Source organism: Chiloscyllium plagiosum, unplaced genomic scaffold, assembly GCF_037043375.1.
Source record: "Chiloscyllium plagiosum isolate Xiang-an unplaced genomic scaffold, Cpla_swu_hap1 HiC_scaffold_3, whole genome shotgun sequence".
NCBI classification, from domain to species: Eukaryota; Metazoa; Chordata; class Chondrichthyes; order Orectolobiformes; family Hemiscylliidae; genus Chiloscyllium; species Chiloscyllium plagiosum.
Genome location: NW_028270141.1, coordinates 106156026 through 106178211, shown reverse-complemented (window position 1 = coordinate 106178211; position 22186 = coordinate 106156026). Strand labels below are relative to the sequence as shown.

General features: G+C 41.1%; 1 protein-coding gene across 1 annotated transcript in view; it reads right to left on the bottom strand.

Moving 5' to 3' along the window:
* The window catches only part of gjb7 (gap junction protein beta 7), a 31223-nt gene extending 9446 nt beyond the window's left edge, over positions 1-21777 (bottom strand). The window contains exons 1-2 of the mRNA XM_043686943.2: positions 21620-21777; positions 8182-8268 (exon numbers count right to left, since the gene is read on the bottom strand). The gene's annotated coding sequence lies outside the window, so the exon portion shown is untranslated. The remainder of the gene's footprint in view (positions 1-8181; positions 8269-21619) is intronic.
* Between the last annotated feature and the right edge of the window lie 409 nt (positions 21778-22186).

Here is a 22186-nt window from a genome sequence, read left to right as displayed (position 1 = left end):
TAGCAAATACACCATTCAATTTCATTGTGTTCTCTTTTCATAAATTTAATTAATACCATCCAAAATCAAATCAGAGACAAATTTCATGTTTCCCTATGATGAATATTTAATATAAACATTGGAGAATGGAATATTAAACATGCAATTTTGTAACCAATGTCAGAATTGCCAAATTTTGTGTAAATCACCTCATTGCAACAAAGGAATTCCTGTGAAACAAGCCATTTAGCCTAACATGTCCACACCGACCCTCTGAAGAGTAACCCACCCAGACCCATTCCCTTATCCTATTACTCTGCATTTACCCCTGACTAATGCACCTAACCTACACATCCCTGAACATTATGGGCAAGTTAGCACAGCTAATTCACCTAACCTGCATATCTTTGGACTGTGGGAGGAAACCCACACAGACATGGGGAGAATGTGCAAACTCCAAACAGGCAGTCACCCAGTGGTAGAATCGAGCCTTGGTCTCTGGCACTGTGAGGGCAGCAGTGCTAACCATTGAGCTACTGTGTCACCCTAAATTTGGTCTAATGGTTCCTGGATATCAATTCAGGAACATTAGTCAGATCTGCCTGCAATCTCTGACTCAAAGTTGCAGACAGAGTCATAGAGTTATAGAGATGTACAGCATGGAGACACACCCTTCGGTCCAACCCATCCATGTTGACCAGATATCCCAAACCAATCTAGTCCTGCCTGCCAGCACCCAGCCCATATCCCTCCAAACTCTTCCTATTCATATACTCAAGGGGCCCTGTGTTTCCAACATCCAAAATCTCCACACTCCTCCAGTACCACACATTCCAACTTCAGCTAAATAAACCAGAATTGGGAGTTGCAAGTACCTGGGCATTCCCCATGGAGGTCAATGCATTGGGACTGTTTGAGAATCTGACCCTCATCTTTGGTCACACGCCTGCCTCCAGCGCTCCAGAGATGGAAAGATTTAGATTCTAATTACGACAGAGTTCATCATGGCTGCTGTTTCTCCAAAGCCTGAAAGTCTTCAAATAAAGAGGTTTTATATTTATGCTGTGCCTTTCTCATCATTGTGATATATCAACACTTCATTGACCATGAATCTTTGAACAATCTGAGATTAAGACAGGGCAAAAGTGAGGACTACAGATACTGGAGGTCAGAGTTTAGATTAGAGTGGTGCTGGAAAAGCACAGCAGGTCAGGCAACATCTGAGGAGTAGGAAAATCGACATTTTGGGCAAAAGCCCTTCATCAGAGATTAAGACAGTCTGTTCCCACCCCAGTGATACATTTGCTCCCAAGATGAACTCCCACCCTCATGTTTGCGACCTCGATGATATTGTCTAATTCCACCTCAGTAACATCACTCAAACTCACTCATCTCAATCTCCTTATTCTAACCAATCCTTCCTCATCAGACCATCTAGGAGCAAGTCCAATGGATCTTTGTTACACACTCTATTAAGGCACAGCTCCCAGGGACATGTTTTGGCATCATAGATAGACAACATGTCCATAACAGTCACCTCTTCAGACATGAGTGTGGCGATTTCTTTCCCAATTTCATGGTATGATTTTGCCTTGCCTTTAGGTCCAAGCAGAACAAACACCTTCATTATCAACAACACATTCAGCTGTTCATTTTCCATCTAACACCTGCCTCATTCTGTCAACACTCGTACTGTTGAGTTTGTCAATTTTCAAGACCTCATTAATTATACAACAATTGTTATTGGCATCAACACTCCAGGCTCCTCAGCAACCACGATCCGTCAGTAACTTGACTGAGTTCAACTCATAAGCATTTGTTTATGATGTATAATTGTTCAGTGTGGATTTGTACAGCATTTCACTTGATAATTTGTTTTCTTGTTCAGACTTGCATTTACTTTGCATTTATGTTCAATTAATAAATTAAAATTTTAGTCTGGCTCCTGTCTGGTTTAGTGATAATTACTGTGTTTTTTTTCTGGGGTGATGATGTGGACTGTTCAAGGAAAGGGTAGCAGGGAGAGTACTCAATCTCCCACATTTTGTACCTGCGTTCCAGCACCAGGTATCCATGAGCTAGGGATAAAAGGAAAAGTCTTTGTTGGGATGGAGAATGTTCTAGAACATAGACACAAGAAGCAATCGCCCCCACATCCACTACACCCACTTCATTTATCCCTAAGCATTTGTTTTTCAATTCATTTGGCAGGCTCATCCCAGCCATTATCTGTAAAAGATCATCCAATGATCAAGAGTAAAGCGAACTCCAAAGACTATAGGGGTAGATAGGGCAAACTAACAGGTCAGATGGGAGGCACATTGTGAGGGAACCACACATTTTCTGTGGTTGGTCATCAGTGGTAGAATAGGAACAATGGGTGTGTTTTAAGTGGCTATGAATTAGAGTGAAACTTTGTAAGTATGTCTAATAATATCTCAGCTGTTGCAAAACGATTACAGCTGAGACAGTTTGCTCCTCAGTACAGACTAGAGGGCTGAGTCCAATCACTACCACAATCACCCACAACATCACCCAAGCCTTCCCATCAAAACAAAATGAAATACAACAGATGGTAGAAATCTAAAATTAGATTAGATTCCCTACAGTATGGAAACCGGCCCTTCAGCCCAACAAGTCCACACCAACTCACCCAGACCCCTATATTTACCCTGACAAGCCACCTAACACTGTGGGCAATTTAGCATGGCCAATTCACCTGACCCACACATCTTTGGACTGTGGGAGGAAACCCACACAGATATGGGGAGAATGTGCAAGTTCCACACAGATAGCTGCCCAAGGCAGGATTTGAACCTAGGTCTCTTGTGCTCTGAAGTAGCAGTGTTAACCACTGAGCCACCATGCCACCCCAAGCAAGAGCCAAACACAATGGAAATGAAAATAAAACACAATGGAAATATTCAGGATGGCAGGCAGCATCTTTGGAGAGGAAAGAAGTTGAGTGTTACATAACAGAGAAACCTAAGGGTGCCAGTCCATAGTTTATTGAAAGTGGTGTCACAGGTAGACAGGGTAGAGAAGGCATTTGGCTTCATTGCTCAGACCATTGAGTGTAGGAGTTGGACGTCATGTTGTGGTTGTACAGAAGGTTGATGAGGACATTTTTGGAATATTATGTACAGTTCTTGTCACCCTGCTATAGGAAGGATATTATTAAATTGGAGAGGGTTCAGAAAAGATTTATAAGGATGTTACCAGGACTGGAGGGTTTGAGTTAGAAGGAGTGGCTGGATAAGCTGAGACTTATTTCACTGGAGCATAGGAGGTTGAGAGGTAACCTAAAAGAGGTTTATAAAATAATGAGGGGCATAGATAAGATGAATGGCTATGGTCTTTTCCCTAGGATTCCTGATGAAGGGCTTTTTCCTGAAATGTTGACTTTCCTGCTCCTAGGATGTTGCCTGACCTGATGTGCCTTTCCAGAACCACACTGTCGACTCTTTTCCTGAGGATTGGAGAATTCAAAACTAAAGAATATAATTATTAAGGTAAGAGGAGAAAGGTTTAAAAGGCACCTGAGGGGCAATGTTTTCACACAGAAGGTGATTTGTATGTGGAATGAACAGCCAGAGGAAGTGGTGAATGCAGGTGCAGTTACAATATTTATAAAGACATTTGGACAGGTACACAAATAGAAAAGGTTTAGAGGGATACGGGCCAAAGGGTAGCATGGTGGCTCAGTGATCAGCACTGTTGCCTCACAGTACTAGGGATCCAGGTTTAATATCTGCCTTGGGCAACTGACTGTGTGGAGGTTGCACATTATCTGTATGGGTTTTCTCCCACAATCTAAAGATGTGCAGGTCAGGTGAGTTGGCTAAACTAAATTGCTCATAGTATTAGGTGCATGGGGAATGGGTCTGGGAGGGTTAGTATGGACTCGTTGGGCTGAAGGGCCTGTTCCATATTGTAGGGAATCCAATCTAAATGGGGCTAGTTTAGTTTGGAAATGTGGTCGGCCTGGACAAGTTAGGCCAAAGTATTTGTTTCTATGCTGTATGAATCTACAACATGACCGCAATTACCTTTGAACATTTCCTGTGTGTTTTGTTTTTATTACAAACCATCATATAAACAAGGATAAGCAACTTTGCCATTCACAACTAATCTGATCTTAATCTCAACCCTATATTCCTGCATGGCTCTGAACATTTTTTATCACCATTGTAATCAAAAAAACCTGGAAGGATGGTTTGCTCAGTTGGCTAGACAGTTGGTTTGTGAAAAAGACTTCAACAGCACAGGTTCAATTCCTACACTAGCTGCGATCAACTTGAAGGTACCTACATTCGCAATCTCTCCCCTCAAATGAAGTATGAGTGCTCTCTAATGAAAGAGCACTCTGATGGGACTATGGCTACTTTATCCTTTTTAATCAAGAATCTGTCTATCTCTGCCTTACAAATAATGAAAGATTCTGTAGCTACAGTCTTTGAGGAAGGGAATTCTGATGACTTACAACACAGAAAAAAAAGACTCTTCCTTTTCTCATAATAGCAGAGGGACAGATCAGTGAAGCTCACCCTTCCTGCTCCAGTGTTGAATTTCCATCCCAAGTTTGAAATGCTATCATCACTAAAACCCTAGAAACATATTCGCTAATTGATTATGTCTTGGCAATGGTCAAAATACAGTTGGCTTTTTATCCTTGTCTTTATGTTCCAGCTGTCAGCATAATGGGAGCTGAGAAAGCTATGACAAGGCTTCCAAAGCAGGAGTCTGGATCTCAAGTAGGCTTGCAAGCTGAAATTATGACGTCGCAACCTCCAAAGAAGCTCTGGCCAACTTTCAAGCCTTGAATGGGGTCACAGAGGGAAAATGGGCTGTGGTGTCTGTTTAATATCCTGATCCATATTTTCTGAAGTAAATGCCAACACGTTGCTATCAGTACCATCAGCTGAAAACTGCATCCATTTTGAAAAGTGGTTATTTTTCTCAAGTTTCACTCAAACTTGCAAAATTTGCCATGGGCTAATTTAATTGGGCATTATTTGAAAGCCTTTTCTTGAAAAATAGGTTTACTTTTTAAAAAATACTCTTCTCCAAAATGAATGGGAATTTGGAAACACAGTGGAAATATCTGAGAAGAGATTGGTCACATTCTCGATGCTCACCCACCACCTGTGAGTCTCATGATTCTAAAGTGCTGAGAGGAACTTTTAAGGAATGTAAAACTATTTTCCGGTTCAATGCAGTAATGGGTTACAGCAGTGACACATTTAGTAAGTGAAGGGAAAAACATCCAAACCCATTCAATGCATATCTTTTCATGTCCTTGCAATGAAACGTTTGAGCTAAATAGATGGACTGTCCTCAAAGTTCCACAATCAAGGATATTTAGTTGAAATTCTCAGCAATGATTATTCCTTCCTAGCAGGGGTGTCAACAATTTTATACTTGGATCTGCTTCTAGGGAGATGTTTTTAAGATTAGTGCAAATAATCACAGAAGCTTGAATTGCTCTGCTTGCAATATGTACTCAAAATTCCTCAATATCAAGAGGATTACGTTACAAACAAAATCAAAGGAACCAAGTGGAAACTCTAAGCTAAGGAATATGCATGACATTACTGTTAAAACATCCTGTCATGTCCATTTAAGAAATAAAAAGAACAATAAAATATACCACTGCAATATTCATGCCACTATCTTCTTTAGGGAATAGATACATTGCATTCATTTAACTGAATAAAACAAATTCTTCCAGAGGCAACAGCAGGTTGGCAACAAATTCCAACATAGAAAATGACAACCCAGAAGGACTCAAAAGCAGAAAGTGCTGGAGAAGCTCAGCAGGTCTAGCAGTATCAGATATTGAAGAAGGCATTTGGTATGCTTTCCTTTATTGCTCAGAGAATTGAGTACATGAGTGGGAGGTCATGTTGCAGCTGTACAGAACATTGGTTAGGCCACGTTTGGAATAGAGCATGCAATTCTGGTATTCTTCCTATTGGAAGAATGTTGTGAAACTTGAAAGAGTTCAGAAAAGATTTACAAGGATGTTACCAGGGTTGGAGGGTTTGAGTTACAGGGAGAGGCTGAATAGGCTGGGGCTGTTTTCCCTGAAGTGTCGGAGGCTGAGGGATGACCTTATAGAGATTTATAAAATCATAAGGGGCAGGGATAGGGTAAATAGACAAGGGATTTTTTCCCGGGGTGAGGGAGTTCAGAACTAGAGGGCATAGGTTTAGGGTGAGAGGGGAAAGATATAAAAGGGACTTAAGGGGCAACTTTTTCACACAGAGGGTCGTGCATGTATGGAATGAGCTGCCAAAGGAAGTGAGGCTGGTACAATTACAACATTTGAAAGGGATCTGGATGGGTGTATGAATAGGAAGGGTTTAGAAGGATATAGGCCAAGTGCTGGCAAATGGGACTAGATTAGGTTGGGATATCTGATCAGTTATATGGATGTATGGACAAGTTGGACTGAATGGTCTGTTTCCATGCTGTACATCTCTATGGCTCTATGACTCAGAGGGCAAAGAAAAAGAGTTAATGTATCAAAACTAGAGACTACCCTTCAGAAGCCAAAAGGACACTTGGTAGCTTCCTATGAGGTCCTTATGGAAGAACCCATCTCTCATGGATTGGCCCCTTCAGCCAGCAGCAAAGGTGCAACCAGAAGTGCATGGGCATTATCTGTCATAGATGGATAGCTGAGCCACTGAGGCAATTCACAGCCACTGAACCAGCACTGACCACTCTATTGCAACTAAATATTGGGTATTGTATACAGCAGACAGCCAATATAATTTCCCTTGCTTTATATGTTCCATCTATACGTCACACAGTTGTAATTGTTTCTCCTAAGTTTTACTTTATTAGCTATTCCCCCTTTTATGTCTCTACCCCCAAGGCTTCCAGTCTCATTCCTGATGAAGGGCTCCTGCCTGAAACGTCAATTTTATTGTTCCTCGGATCCTGCCTGACCTGCTGTGCATTTCCAGCACCACTCTAATCTTGACTCTAATTTCCAACATCTGCAATCCTCACTTTCACCTAGCTATTCCCCCTTGTCTACATTCACAATGTAGGAATTTCAGCATTGTTACATTGAACCCAGCGACAGTGCTGTGAGATTTTATGCCTTCCCATTGCCAGCAATGAATGAACGATAAAGCAGCATGGAATGAGGGTAAAAATGGCATTTCATTTTTCTACTTTCAAAGTTCTATTTTAAAGAATGGATTTCCTTGCTCCAGTAATAGATATCAGCAGGTTATCCTTGGGGCCATTCTCAAAGAATTTTGTGTACCTTCTCATTATGAAATCTACTTGAGGGTTTGGTATTTTACTCCACCTTTTGCTCCTGCTTATTCAAATTCCAAATGATTGACTAGGCAGTTCCTTGTCAATTATATATAGGAGTTTTACATCATGATGTGGATAAATCGGTTTGAACCTGAAAGCCATTTCATAGACAGGGTGTGTTTCATCCTGTGCAAGAGACACAAGATATTTATTAAACTTCTCTCTCTGCAAGTGGAGCCTGTCCAACTTTGAAAATATTCTTCCATTGGAGATAAAGCTCTGACCCCAACAATTTGTGAGTCCCGTCCACCTGACGGATGTACTTAGAAATGGCAATAAAGAGGAGTCAATCTGAAAGCCCAGCTGAATTAAGGATGGCAAATGGGGAATTCCTAATGCTCTAGCTAGCCAGTACCATCACTGCAAAGTCAGGCAGTGTCAGTGCAGATAGAGGATTGTGAGGTGTCATCTTGGAAACACAAAAAATAACTTAAAGTGTACTGGTGGCATGGATAGAGGGTGATGAGGGCAAGCTGCTGTAGACCTGTCTGATTTCTCTCCAGATCCTGCTCCCAACCTCATCTCCACAGCTCTCATAACTCCGCCCAGAATTTCTATTGCCTGCAGCTTAACACATTGACTTTATATGTGCTGCAGTCATCAAAGCAACAAGTCTAGATCAAGAGAGGCTACTGAAAGAGGGAAAAAAGATGCCAGAGAAACAGGGCTCAATATTCACGTCTTTGGGACCAAGAGTTTATTAAGATGCGGAGACGCAAGATTAATGTTAGGCATTAATGATTATAGCTAGTTTTAACATTACATATTGGGAAGGAGATCATTATAACCCTGTAAGTCTGTTTTTATGTGATGGTGTTGGGATAACACATTTACCTTTAGGTAACACTGTAATTTATTTCTTACCTACAGTGAAGAAGACTTCTGCTTGTTGAGTGATAGGACAATTTCCTGATATCTGTTTCAGTTCAAGTGTATTGATGAAGTTGTGGGCTGTGAGAGAAAGAATTAAATTATGAGGTTACTTTGATGAAAATATTGTTCGACTTGTTGTTATAGCATTGTCCCCTCCACTCTATTTTGGCTGTAACATGTAATAAATTCTTTGGTCATGACACATCCCTCTTGTTCTGATTTTACTATGAGAAGGAGACACCCTTTGGTCCATTTCTAAATATATTTGTCAGAATCTGCACTGAACAAACATTGAACTTTGCTAAATTTATTACTCCAAACAGAACAAGAACAAACCAACACAAAACCCAAAGAGGTGTGCACTACCAACAGCAAAACAGATTAAATCACCCACTTGGTTAAACATACAGGTTATTACTTTTCTCTAGTGACTATGACATATCATACAAACCCGTTTCATTAACAATACTTGTAGTCAAGAAGGTTTGGTTACTGTTCTCACTGGAAGCCATGTACTACATTCTCTTCATAACTTTAATTGAAACTGGTTTTAACTTGTAGAACAACAGGCTGCGTGAAATGGGTTCAGAACCAGATTTCTCCAAATAACTATTTGATAGCTGCTTACATATGTGGGGATTGGTTAGCTCAGTTGGCTGGATGGTTGGTCTCCTGCAGAGTAAATCTAACATTGTTCAATTCCTACACAAGCCCAGGTTATCAGGAAGGATTCTCCTTCTTGACCTCCTCTCTTGCCTGAAGGTTGGTGACCTTCAGGTTAAAGTTGTGTGTCTTTCTCTCTCTCTCTCTGGCAGGACTATATTGACTTACAATGTCTGAATATTATGCTTTAATTAAATCATATAGGAGATCAGCTGTGATCTTTTTGCATGGTAGGTCAGGTCATGCTGCTGTGTGACATCTCACCTATTTCTTACATTCTTGATATTCTCTAAATAACCAATCCAGGTGGAGCAGATGGAACTTGAACCCAGATTTCCTGATTCAAAGTTACAGACACTACCAATGCACCACAAGAGCATGATCCTATGTCATAAAGTCTTAGAGATGTATAGCTGGAAACAGACCCTTCGGTCCAACTTGTCCATGCCGACTAGATATCTGAAATTAATCTAGTCCCATTTGCCAGCATTTGGCCTAAATCTTTCTAAACCCTTCCTATTCATATATCCATCCAGATGCCTTTTAAATGTTATAATTGCACCAGCCTCCACCACTTGCGCTGGCAGCTCATTTCATACATGCACCATCATCTGTACGGAAAAGCTGCCCCTCACGTCCCTTTTAAATCTTTCCCCTCTCCAGAACTAGAGGGCATAGGTTTAGGGTGAGAGGGGAGAGATATAAAAGAGAACTAAGGGGCAACTTTTTCACGCAGAGGGTGGTACGTGTATGGAATGAGCTGCCAGAGGAAGTGGTGGAGGCTGGTACAATTGCAACATTTAAGAGGCATTTGGATGGGTATATGAATAGGAAGGGTTTGGAGGGATATGGGCTGGGTGCTGGCAGATGGGACTAGATTGGGTTGGGATAACTGGTTGGCATGGACAGGTTGGACCGAAGGGTCTATTTCTATGCTGTAATCTCTATGACTCTATGACTCTATAAGCCTATGCTGTCTAGTTTCGGACTGCTCTACCCCAGGAGAAAGACCTTGGCCATTAAACCAATCATTGTCGATGACTCTAAAATTAATATGCAATTAATTCCATTTCCCCACTCTTTCAGAGAACTCAGATTTATTCCATTTTCATGTCCTCATTGAGTTCCCTTTTGATACTGTCTGCATACACTGATCAGAAACCATATTTTTCAAAGGTCATAGAGTCATAGAGATGTACAGTATGGAAACAGACCCTTCAGTCCAACCCGTCCATGCCGACCAGATATCCCACCCCAATCTAGTCCCACCTGCCAGCACCCAGCCCATATCCCTCCAAACCCTTCCTATTCATATACCCATCCAAATGCTTCTTAAATGTTGCAATTGTACCAGCCTCCACCACTTCCTCTGGCAGCTCACTCCATAAAGGTGTTGAACAGTAACTTCAGATATTCTCATTTAATTTCTGGCACCGAAGATTTAAACCAATTTAGAAAGTGCTTTAAAACTTGAATTTAGCCATGCCTTAGACCTAAGTGTGTATGTGAATATGCCACAAACTAGCACTAGACTGGCAACTGAGCTCAGCACACCACAAAGTTAACAGGTTTAGGAATTAAAATAAATCATTCCAATGCAAAGGAGAAAACTCAACAATTGGATAGCTGCCATTTGTGTTGAAATGGAAATTACAACATCCACCATCAACCCCTGTATTGGGGCTGAGTGCATAAATGGGCCTGCTGGAAAGGATGAGCTCTAAGCATTGCGAAAAACCACATGCAAAGTTGGTTTTGATATTCTCTCTGACCCTTGACAGTGGATGCAAACATTTCCAGAATACCTGCCAATGAGCCAAGCATTATCTCAGACATTTACCAGTATTCTCCTCTAAACATCCATAAGAAATAATTTATCTGTATCCTGTGCAGCAGAGTTATTATCCTTGCCCTTCACCCACATGGCACCTGCATTATCCCTGTCCTCTTCCCTGGCAGCTCACTATATTTGTCCACTTCTGATGCATCCAGTCAGTCAAGAGTGCAATTAGCACTGGTCAGTTACAGAAGTAATTCAAATCATCAGACAGCCCAAAGTTGACATAGTAATCGACAGGAGAAAGTGAGGACTGCAGATGCTGGAGATCAGAACTGAAAATGTGTTGCTGGAAAAGCGCAACAGATCAGGCAGCATCCAAAGTGCAGGAGAATCGACGTTTCGGGCATGAGCCCTTTCCTGAAGAAGGGCTCATGTTTATTCTGTTTAAGAATTTCATCACCAGTGCTATTTAGTGGGATCATCACCTCCCTACAGATTTTCTGATGGCTGATTTCTTCTGTCTCCAGCTTTGATTTTACAAATATTTTGGTTCTTTCTATAGTGGTTTAAAGTTGTGAAGATCTACAGGGAACAGCATAGAGTTTTTATCAAACATAAGGCTTCTGCATAGAGCCATAATCTATGAGTCAATGGTTTATCAATAAATGTTCCTCATGGGATGTGGCATGTCTGGAAAATAAACAGGTTTATTCAGAAGCACTAGCTTTCAGAGTGCTGCTCCTTCACCCAGTGGTTCAAAGGCTAGTGCTTCCAAATAAGCCTGTTGGACTATAACCTGGTGTTGTGTGATTTTTAACTGTATCTGTGAAAGAGCGAGAGAAATGTTAATAAAATAACATCAACAATGGATAAATGAGAGGGCCTATATAACGTACCTCAACATTTCTATGATTACTCTCTTCATAACATTGTCAAGTATTTCAAGCCGGAAAAGATATAACATCTTCCATTTCTGAATCTGCATCTATGTTAATTAATGAGATACTGAGCAGTCATTAATTGACCAACCTCTCTGATTGTCTGGGAACTTCCAGCAATGACGGACTCAGATGCTTGTTGCAAGCAATCCAGAAGGGAATTTGTAGAGTTTTGGCAAGCAGTGGTAGTGCACTAATGAGTTGTTGCACCACCTTGGGAATAGGTATGCTGGCCATAATCCCAAAGACAAGTTCCTATTCATGTGCTGGGTTACATTGGAACTGGCGTGAGTATCCTGGGCAATAAAGTTCCCAGATAATAGCTATTGACATTTTGGCATCAACAATAGCTTTTTTAAAATAAATGCTTGTAATACCTATTCAATTCTACTTAATTCTTTCCTCCATTTCCTTCCATGCCTCCATTTATACTGTCTGTTCCCTAAATTTGTAGCCTACCTAGAGAGAAATTTGTAATTTTGACAATGAAATTAATGTTTTGTTTTCACTATTAAAGGAATCCCATTTAATCGGGTTAATGAACAAACAGGGGCAGTGCCACCAATGCCAAGTTCTGTCAAGAGGGAACCAGCTGCATCAATAAGACCAGAGAATTGTTTTGGCACCTCAGGAAGGGAGCCTCACACAAGTTGTGGATAAAACTCAAAGCTATCAAGCAACTATCATCTTATCCAGTTGGAGAAGCAGCTAAATCAGCAACAAAGCTGTGTGGGACTCACCAAACGGTAACAGTGAGAGTGGAGTGCTGCTCGTAATGTGGTTTCCTTGACATTGAAGAAATGAGGCATAGACTGGGTGACTGTTTTGCAGAGTACTTGTGCTCTGCCCACAAAAAAAAACCTGATTTCCTGGTTACCTGCCACTTCAACACAGGACCTTGTTCCCTGGCCAACATCTCTGTCTCAGGCTTGCTGCAGTGCTCCAGCAAACTTCAGCACAAGCTGGAAGAACAGCATCTCATTTTCCACTCAGGGACCCTGCAGCCCTCTGGACTCAATGTCAAGTTCACTAACTTTAGGGCTCGAGATCTCCCATGTCCTTACGCCAAACCCCACACCAGGCCTTGTTTTCACATTGTCTGCAATTACACACAACTCATTGTTAAAAATCACACAACACCAGTTTATAGACCAACAGATTTACTTGGAAGCACTATCTTTCAAAGCACTACTTCTTCCAGGACTATAACCTGGTGTTGTGTGATTTTTAACTTTGTCTAACCTAGTCCAACACGAGCTCCTTCAAAACACACAACCCATTGTTAGCCACTAACAGTCTCCATTAACAGCTATTCACCCTCCTAGCCAGATCGTTATCCAATCTCTGTCTAACTGTTCTTTTCTCTCCCTTTGGACTCTATCCATACCTATTGTTTATTCCTTACCCTCCACCCCACCCCCCCCCCCCCCCCCACCCCCCTACCATTTACAGAGGAACCTCAATATCTAGCATTCATTCAGATAAATGCGAGGTGCTGCATTTTGGGAAAGCAAATCTTAGCAGGACTTATACACTTAATGCTAATGTCCTAGGGAGTGTTGCTGAACAAAGAGCCCTTGGAGTGCAGGTTCATAGCTCCTTGGAAGTGGAGTTGCCAGTAGATAGAATATAGTGAAGAAGGTGTCTGGTAGGCTTTCCTTTGTTGGTCAGAGTATTGAGTATTCTGAAGGCATAGGTTTAGGATGAGAGGAGAAAGATAAAAAAGAGACCTAAGGGGTGGTGCGTGTGTGGAATGGGCTGCTAGAGAAAGTGGTGGAGGCTGGTACAATTACAACATTTAAAAGGCATTTGGATGGGTATATGAATAGGGAGGGTTTGGAGGGATATGGGCCGGGTGGGACTAGATTGGGTTGGGATATCCGGTCGGTATGAATGAGTTGGACTGAAGGGTCTGTTTCCATGCTGTACATCTCTATGACTATGACTCTATTTGATTATTGGATTATCCGGCAAGATTGCAAGGTCCCGATGCTCGGCTGACAGACCTGTTGAACTTCCTCAACAGTTTCTATTTGTTTTTCTAATTTACAGCATCCACAGTTCTTCCGGTTATTTTAGTGAGAGTGGAGGAGTCCCAGAAGCAGACAGACTAGAGGAGAAGCTGTGTGTGACTTGGAAGTGGCAGTAGGGAGGCCAAAAGTGCAGCGTGAGCAGAAAAGTCCCAGAAAAAGACCAGCGTGTGGGACTCGAGAGTGGTGGCAGTGAGGTTAAAAAGAATAATGAGAGGAGAGATCGCCAGAGAAGTGGGTGAGTTATTTGAGAGTTAGTAGCAGCAACAATAAAGAAAGTACTTTTCTAGTCTATACTTAAGTAGGAGTAATGGTTAAGTACAAGGAATAATCTATCTTCTCTTTAGTTAAGGTTAGCTAGGGTGCTCAGATCTGTGATATGCACATTGTACACTGTGCACTATCCTGAATGCTCCCAGCAGGCTGAATGACCCTGTGTACAGGTGCCTCTGGCTGGAGCAACAAAGACTTTGGCTTCTGGAGTCCAGCAGCAGCCAAGGACACTATAGTGCATTCGTGAGGCTGAAAGGTTTGAGGACAGCAAGATTTTGACACCCTGCAGCTTAAAGAGGTCCAAAGAGAGATTGGGATCCCGTCAGTCAGAGGGAGAGGATCAAGCAGGTAGTGAGAGAATCCCCAAGTGCATCTTACTTACAAGGAATTTTTCAGCCTTGGAAAACATTGAGAGTCAGGGTGGGCAGAGAGGTGGTCACAATATTGATCAAGAAATGAATTATAACAATGAGGAGGGGTAATGTCTTAGAAGAATCATCAAATGAGGCCATATGGGTACATGTAAAACACAAAAGGAGCAAGCAATACTCAGAGAGGGAGAAAGAGACAGAGAGAAAGAGAAGATGAAAAATATAATCAAATTATGGAGAAATGAATCATATTAAGGCAGTAATAAAGTCAGTTTTAATGACCCAGATATGGATTACTTTCGTTATACAAATAAAGAGGAACCAAAATTCTTAAATTACATCAAGAACAACTTTGTTTCCCCAATACGTAGGAAGTCCCAGTTAATGAAGGAGTGGTTCTGGACAAAATAATAGGAAATGAGCTGGAGAGGGAAAAGGGTTATCAGTCGGTGAGAATTTTGGAGATCATGATGGTAAACTAGTTAGATTTAGGATAGTAATGGAAAAGGATGAAGGTGAGCCAGGAATAAAAGTTTTAAACTGGGAAAAGGCAAATGTTAATAAGGATAGATACAATTTGGCCCAAGTGGACTGGGAGCAGGAAAAACTGTGTCAGAGCAGTGCTAAGATCTCTCATAAAAGTTTGGTCAAGAACATAAAAGCCCGTGGGATTTAATGCAAAGTGACATGTTGGACTCAAAATTGTCTAAGAGGCATAAAGCAGTGGATGATTAATCTTTTGGACTTAAATGTAAGGATTGTGATCAGCAAGTTTGCAATTAACATGAGAATTGGTATGGGTGGTAACACTGAAGAAGATATCCATAAACTGCAGGAGAATACAAACAGTGCAGTCAAGTGGGCAGAGCAGTGGCAAATGGAATTCAACCAAAAAAGCATGAGGTAGTGCATTTGGGATGGCTAACAAGGCAAGGACTACATAATGAATGGTAGGACCATGGAAAACATGATTAGATAGATTCCCTACTGGATAGAATCAGGCCCTTCGGCCCAACAAGTCCACACTGACCCTCCGAAGAGTAACCCACCCAGACCCATTCCCCTACCCTATATTTATTTACCCCTGACTATCAGCAATTTAGCCTGGCCAATCCACCTCACCTGCACATTTTTGGACTGTGGAAGGAAACCAGAGCACCCGGAGGAAATCCACACAGACAAGGGGAGAATGTGCAAACTCCACACAGTCAGTCACCCAAGGTGGGAGTCGAACCCAGGTCCCTGACACTGTGAGGCACCACTGAGCCACAGTGCCACCGATATTGAAGATTTGAAGTATTGAAGATCAAAGGGACCTTGGTGTGTTATTCACAAATTCCTGAGGGAGAAGGGCAGGTAGATAAGGTGGTTAAGATTTTATTAGCTGAGGCTTAAAATACAAGAGCAGGGAGGTTACATTGGAACTGTATAAAATGCTAGTTAGACCATTGCTGGAGTAATGTGTGCAGTTCTGGTCACCACAATATAGGAAGGTTGTGTTTGTACCAGAGAGGGTGCAGAGAAGATTCACTAGGATGCTGCCTGGGTTGGAGGGTCTGAGCTAGGAGGAACTGGATCGGATGGGACTCCCTTGTTTGGAGCAGCAAAGGCTAAGAAGGGACCTGTTTGTGCAGTGTGAGATTTTGATGGGGATAGATAGAATGAATAGGAAGGCACTGTTTCCATTAGAATAGAGATTAATAAGGTGGGTGGGTGGGTGGAGTGCAGGTGGAGGTGGGGTGGTGGCATAGATTTAAGGTAAGTGTTGGAATGCCAGAAGGGAATATAAGGGGAATCATTTTTTATGCACTTGGCTGGTGGGAGTCTGGAACTCACCACCACTTGATCGACAGAAAATCTAAGCAGTTTTTAAATATTCATTTTCTTTGTTATCATCTCTAGGGCTATGGGCCAAGAACTGGTAAGTAGGATGAGTGTAGTCAGACACTTATTAACCAGGTTGGGCACAAAGGGCCATATGGCCTCGGCCTGTAGTGTAAATATATATGACGTTTTGAGCATGTCCTTGACAATTGGATCAACATTATCCACCTTTCAGCTTTTCTGCTCTATTTTGAATACCAAATGAAGGGATAGAGTCTCAAAATCAGTGATAAGCAAACACGTGCTAACAAAAGGGGTAGCTGACTTTAATTTGTCAAGCAGTGTATTTAAGCAAGGAGAGGTTCAGAAAAGCAGAGTTTTGCAACAAGTTCGAAGAAAGCCAATGCACGAAGCTCAGCCAGGATGCAGTAAACAAAATACGAACAACTGGCACTTGCCAGTGGAAATATTGCAGCACAATTCCAGGGGGTGATCAACAGCTGAACAGAAAGTCTAACCTGCAGCTAATGGTCACAGTGCAGATTAGTTGCCCAAGCACAAAGATGAGGCTTGGGAGGTAACTCTGCACATATCTGGTGGTATAGCCATATAGTGATCATCGACTTCAGCTGGAAACCGCACTGAAACTGCAGTACTGTCTGAGAACAGCTGTTGCCAGTTTCACAGGGTGTGGTTCAAATTTGCTTTAACAAATATTGTTGACGGCAGGATCAGATGTTACAACAGCTGATCCATCCAATGACTTGGTATACAGCTCTCCTGTGCTTGCTCCCTCAAATTTAACAAGGTGTCAATGAACACAATGGCATAATTTCATTGAAGCTCATTCTGACTGGATCATTCTCCAGGATGGAATGTTTCCAATTGATCGTCCCATGCAGGATTTAAAGTACAGAGGGTCAGTGCCTAATTTGGGGATTAACCTTGGAAAGAAAAAAAATAAGGATGACCGCTTATGAAAGGAACAAGAATGGGAGGGTACAGATTTACCAAGATCTGCAAAAGCAGCAAGGGTGATATGAGGAAAAACTTTCTCTGTAAGCCAGTAGATGTGGTATGGAATGCACTGTCTGGAAATGTAGTGGAGGCAGATTCAATTGAGGCATTCAAGAAGACATTGGATAATTAGTTGTGTAGAAATATTGCTTAAGGTTGTAGGGAAAAAGCAGAGGATTGGCACTAGGTAATAATGTCAGTCTGAAGAGCCAGTGCAGGCATGATGGATCAAATAGCCTTCTTCTGTGCCATAACAATTCTGTGATTCTGTGATGATCTCCTCTACTGGTTTGTACAGTTATGTCATGTTATTGATAATAGTCTAATAATTATCAGCAATTTATTTTTTCATTAATGGGATGTGAATGCTGCCAGTTAGCTTGCAGCATTTATTGCCCGTGCCTAATTGCCCAGAGGGCATTTAAGAGTCTACTACATTACATGGGTCTGGAGTCACATGTAGGCCAGACCAGGTAAGGACAGCAGTCCCCTTCCCCAAAGGACGTTAATGAACCAGAAGGAGTTTTCCTGACCATCAACAATGGTTTCACGGTCATCATATACTCTTAATCCTGATTTTATTTATTGTATTCTGCCATGACCTGAAGATTAGCTGGATCTCTGGATTATTAGCCTAGTCATAAAACCACTGGAGTCAATAAAGTGTGGAGCTGGAAAAGGCACAGCAAGTCAAGCAACATCAGAAGAATAGGAGAGTCAATGTTTCAGGTCGGGACTTGAGTCCTGATTAAAGGTCCCATCCTGAAATGTCGACTCTCTTGCTCCTCTGATGCTGCTTGACTTGCTGTGTTTTTTTCCAGCTCCACACTTTATCAACTTTGACTTTCAAGCATGTGCAGTCCTCACTATCTCCAAGTTCACATAAAACCACCAGACCATCACCTCCTCTCAACTTTGTGGGTTAGTTTATTTAAAACAAAGAATTTTACTGCAAGCTATGAGGCAGACATTACAACAAACCAATTGATTTCTTGCAGCTTACAAACCTATAACAAACTAACTGACAGGCAAACTTGCAGTATTGTGTACCCAATACACATGGAGCTCTTAAATGTAAACTCTCTTGAAAGCAGCGTAGGCATGCAATCTCCCTTTCCTTTCCAAAAAACAGCTTAATTGTTAACAATAATAAGTCATCCTAAAAAGTAATTGACTATTTTCTAATCAATCTGCTCAGAAATGCTATTACACACCTCTGGACTAGGTGGGACTTGAACCCAGGCCTACTAAATTCAGAAGCATGGACACTACCACTGTACCACAAGACACCTGATAAGTAGCTAAAAGGCACAGGTACATTCAGATCTTGGATAGTGACTTTGGAGACATTGTCAAGTTTTTCTTTCAGCTATTGGCATTCCAGAACTTTCACACCTTGATACGATATGGCCAAGATTGGTTCCAGATTTGCTGGCTGTTCCTCAAGCTGTATATTAGTGGTTCAGATCTTTTTGGAATTTACTTTTTTGCTCCTTAAGAAATTCCATTTCAGGAATTCTTTAGTTTCCTCTGTACACTACTTGAGTTCTTTCATTAGAGGAGCATCACTAGCATTTATTTTATAACAAACATGTCTTATGAATGACTTGCAGCTCCTGACCTATGCACTATGTTTCTCCATCTGTTTTTGCAGGTCTGCATTTTATCCAGCATTGTCTTGAGCTCAAAACAATTTCTGTATCTGTTCCTGCCAAAACGAATCTGTTTTATGTGCGTGTTATTCCACTTATTCCTGCAAACTAGGGATCTTTGCCTTGATTGACAATATGGAGCTTGTAGTTGAGCCTTTTTGTTTCCTTTCTTTCTCTTCATTCACCTTTGTGAGCTCAGCCAGAGTATCCCTTAAAGTCCTCACCACACTAGAGATGATAGTCTCAAATCCAGAACCAGTCCTTTACTCTCTTCCTCTTGAACCTTCAGTTTTCACACCTCAGTAGAGTGCGAAGATTTTGGCTTCACTAATTCAGAAGAAAGTGAAGTGTTCTGTTCTTCATTCATATTTAGCTCTGTAAGTTTTTCTTAAATAATTGGTTGCAGTTTCATTTGTGTTTCTGATCTTTGTCAGATTCAATGAATAGAGACTCGTGTTAGGTCATGACAAGCTGGTATACCTGCAGTTGTTGGTCCTGCAGTGTTTGTGATGTAGGTCATCCGTGACATCCAGTCAGACTGACTGCACTTGTTCCTGCTCAATGAATGCTGAAAGATTTACATTTGTGGGTTTCGGTCATGTCTTCCCATGTTAGTGGGAACATGTCCTTTTATGATTCACAGGGGTACTATATTAGCACTTGCCTCTTTGTCAATCTTCACCAACAATGAGTAATCCTCAGTTTTCTGAGATCAGATCATTTCTTTAGATGGAATGATAACTTTAATGTTTTTCATGAGGTTGGCAGTGTGAGACATATGTTCATTATTTTTGTGTCATTGGGTACATTGTATGATTCTAATTTGTTGATCACTTCATGCATATGCCTCTGGCAGGATATCAAATGATCTTTGTTACAACTTGAATATATTCCTTGTGAGCAGTCTACTTGGGGGTGCATGGCTCTTTGCTGCATCAGCCTTTGCTCTAGTGCACTGCCTCTGCTCGTGGCCTTTTCTGCCACATGGGATCATAGAAATCCTTGATTGAAAGCTGGAGATTTTCTTGGTCCGTACAGAGTGTACACATGCATTGCTATATTTGGGTGCTCTAGTGATTTGCCATTTGTTGAATTTGTACTTAGGACCCGTAAACCTCATTGACTTGTGAGGACTGCATCTTATTTGTGTTCATCCTTCAGTAGTTCTGCAATGCTATTGGTCTTATTTGGAATTATTTGGAAATGCATCCATAGGGACAGGTACAATCACCAGATTAACAATTCTGTTTACTAGCTCCCCCATCTGAAAAATCACATCCTGTGCCCTTTCATTTGTACCTGCGCACCCAGTGGTCGATGGATTACATAAATCTCTGTCTAAATAACATGAATTCAGTTTGATGATAGTTTACTCTGATTCTAATTTGGTTTTCTAATAAAATCTATAGCATTTGGGAATCATTCAGCTCTCCAGCTGTTAATCTTAAAATATTCAGTCTGTGTAAACGTCTTCCCCATTAATAAGCAAATCTTAATGGCTTGCTTTTCTACTAAAAACCGTAGCTTTGAACGCCATTTAGACAATCTGAATTCTGTTAGAAGGTCTGCTGTGTCCCAATTTAAATTTGGCAAATGGCATGATTAACTCAATATTTTAGACTACTGTTTAGGGATTGATTAACTCCCTTTAATTATTTTAGTTTATTTAAAATAGTAAAACACATTCCCAGTTATGAAGCAGACAGTACAGCAAACCAACTGATATCTGTGATACACGCAGCTTGTAAAGCCACAGCAGAGTAAATGGCAGGCAGAGCGACAACATTGTAAAAATAGAGTCCTTAAAGGTGAACGTTCTTAAAGGCGTGGTATACCTTTCTCACAGTTTGCCACACAGAGCCATTAATTCTGTTTGAAGTTACCAGGCAATCCCAAAGCCACCAGACTATGCCTCCCAAACCCTTGCCAAATACCTCTGTGAGTTACATTGCCTTAAGACGTGGAAAAATGCCAAATGGATCAATAACATTCCAGGTTTGATCTCTGGTCTGCGCTGAGTTAGCTAATCTGCCACAACAGATCTCAGAACACTTGGACTGAGATGGTAGTGGAGGGTATGTGAGGCATAAAATTCAGTCAGATATCTGCTCTTGCACTGCATCAGTGAGGAAAGGGTATGCCTATGGACACCAAGTAAAGACAGGACTATGTTCCACATTGGTAAAATAACTACAGTCCCTGGACAGCTTTAAAAATCAAGAGGAAGACTATTTGTAAAAGAATGTTGAAACACCAGTATTCACTAACCATGAGTCATGAGTGGATTAAGTGAGATTTAAAAACTAACTACAATCTAAGGTAAACGTTTTGTCATTTGAATGCCTACAAATTGAGCCCAATGTTAACTCTGTCATCAGTGACATTGAATTAAAAGTTCTGGTGCTAATCAATTCCCATTTACAAGATCACGACTGGGAAACTATGGCATTAGTTCCCCATTTGAGTAATTCAATTCAGAGTTGCACTTTTACTATTGCAGAGCTGGATTACCTACTACTCAGACCACTTTTGTCCGTAGTTATTGTGTAAAATGTTCCCCTGGAAATGGTCAAAATCATAAACTCTGTAGGGTAGCTAAAGGCACACAAAGATTAAAGGTTTGCAAACACAGGAACTGATATGTCTTGTGCTTCCCAATTTTATTAACACGATGCTAGTTGTCCCACTAAATTAATTGAAATCAGTATCAATGGATTTTGACTTGATGAAAACATAAAATAAAACACAAAATAAATTTTCACCTTATTTCCATGTTATGACCTGAGTGTTTGAAATATTCTATAGCGCATATAAGTTGTCACATCATAAGCTCCAATCAAACTATTTGTTTAAATTAAAACAAACAAAAGGAGAGATTTACCTTGTAACAGCCAACTCGGTCTTCTCCAGATTAACTGCCCTGGCAAGTTAATGTCAAATTTACATAAACTTTAAAACGATTTTCTCCATCCATCAAGCAAACTGGAAGTGGTCAACACATTCTGTTTCACTGCATATTGAAAGTGATCTCTGTTTGTTCTTCCCTCACTGTGATCTCAGCAGATGTAACCTGAGCTTGCACAGTTCCAGTTTGCCTGGGTCCAATCCTTCGAACTGGAACCACCCATAACGACGATGGTTTCTGTTTTCAGAAACATTTAATTATACTATAGCTATAGTCACGTATGATAGACACCTTTAAAAAAACTAGTTAAACTAATTATTCTCCTGAAGCTCTAATGTAGTTTCATAATATACTATAGATGACTCCTCGATTATTTAAGCAAGCATCTGTTCTATTATTATGGCAGCTATTCCAGAAGCTTTTGTTCCTTCAGAGGTACTGTGAACCTTAACAACTGTCCTAGTATGGCTGGTCTGCCTTACAACTAGCAGCCCTCAAGTAACCATGGTGCGAGGCAGAGGAACCTCAATTATCCAAATCTCA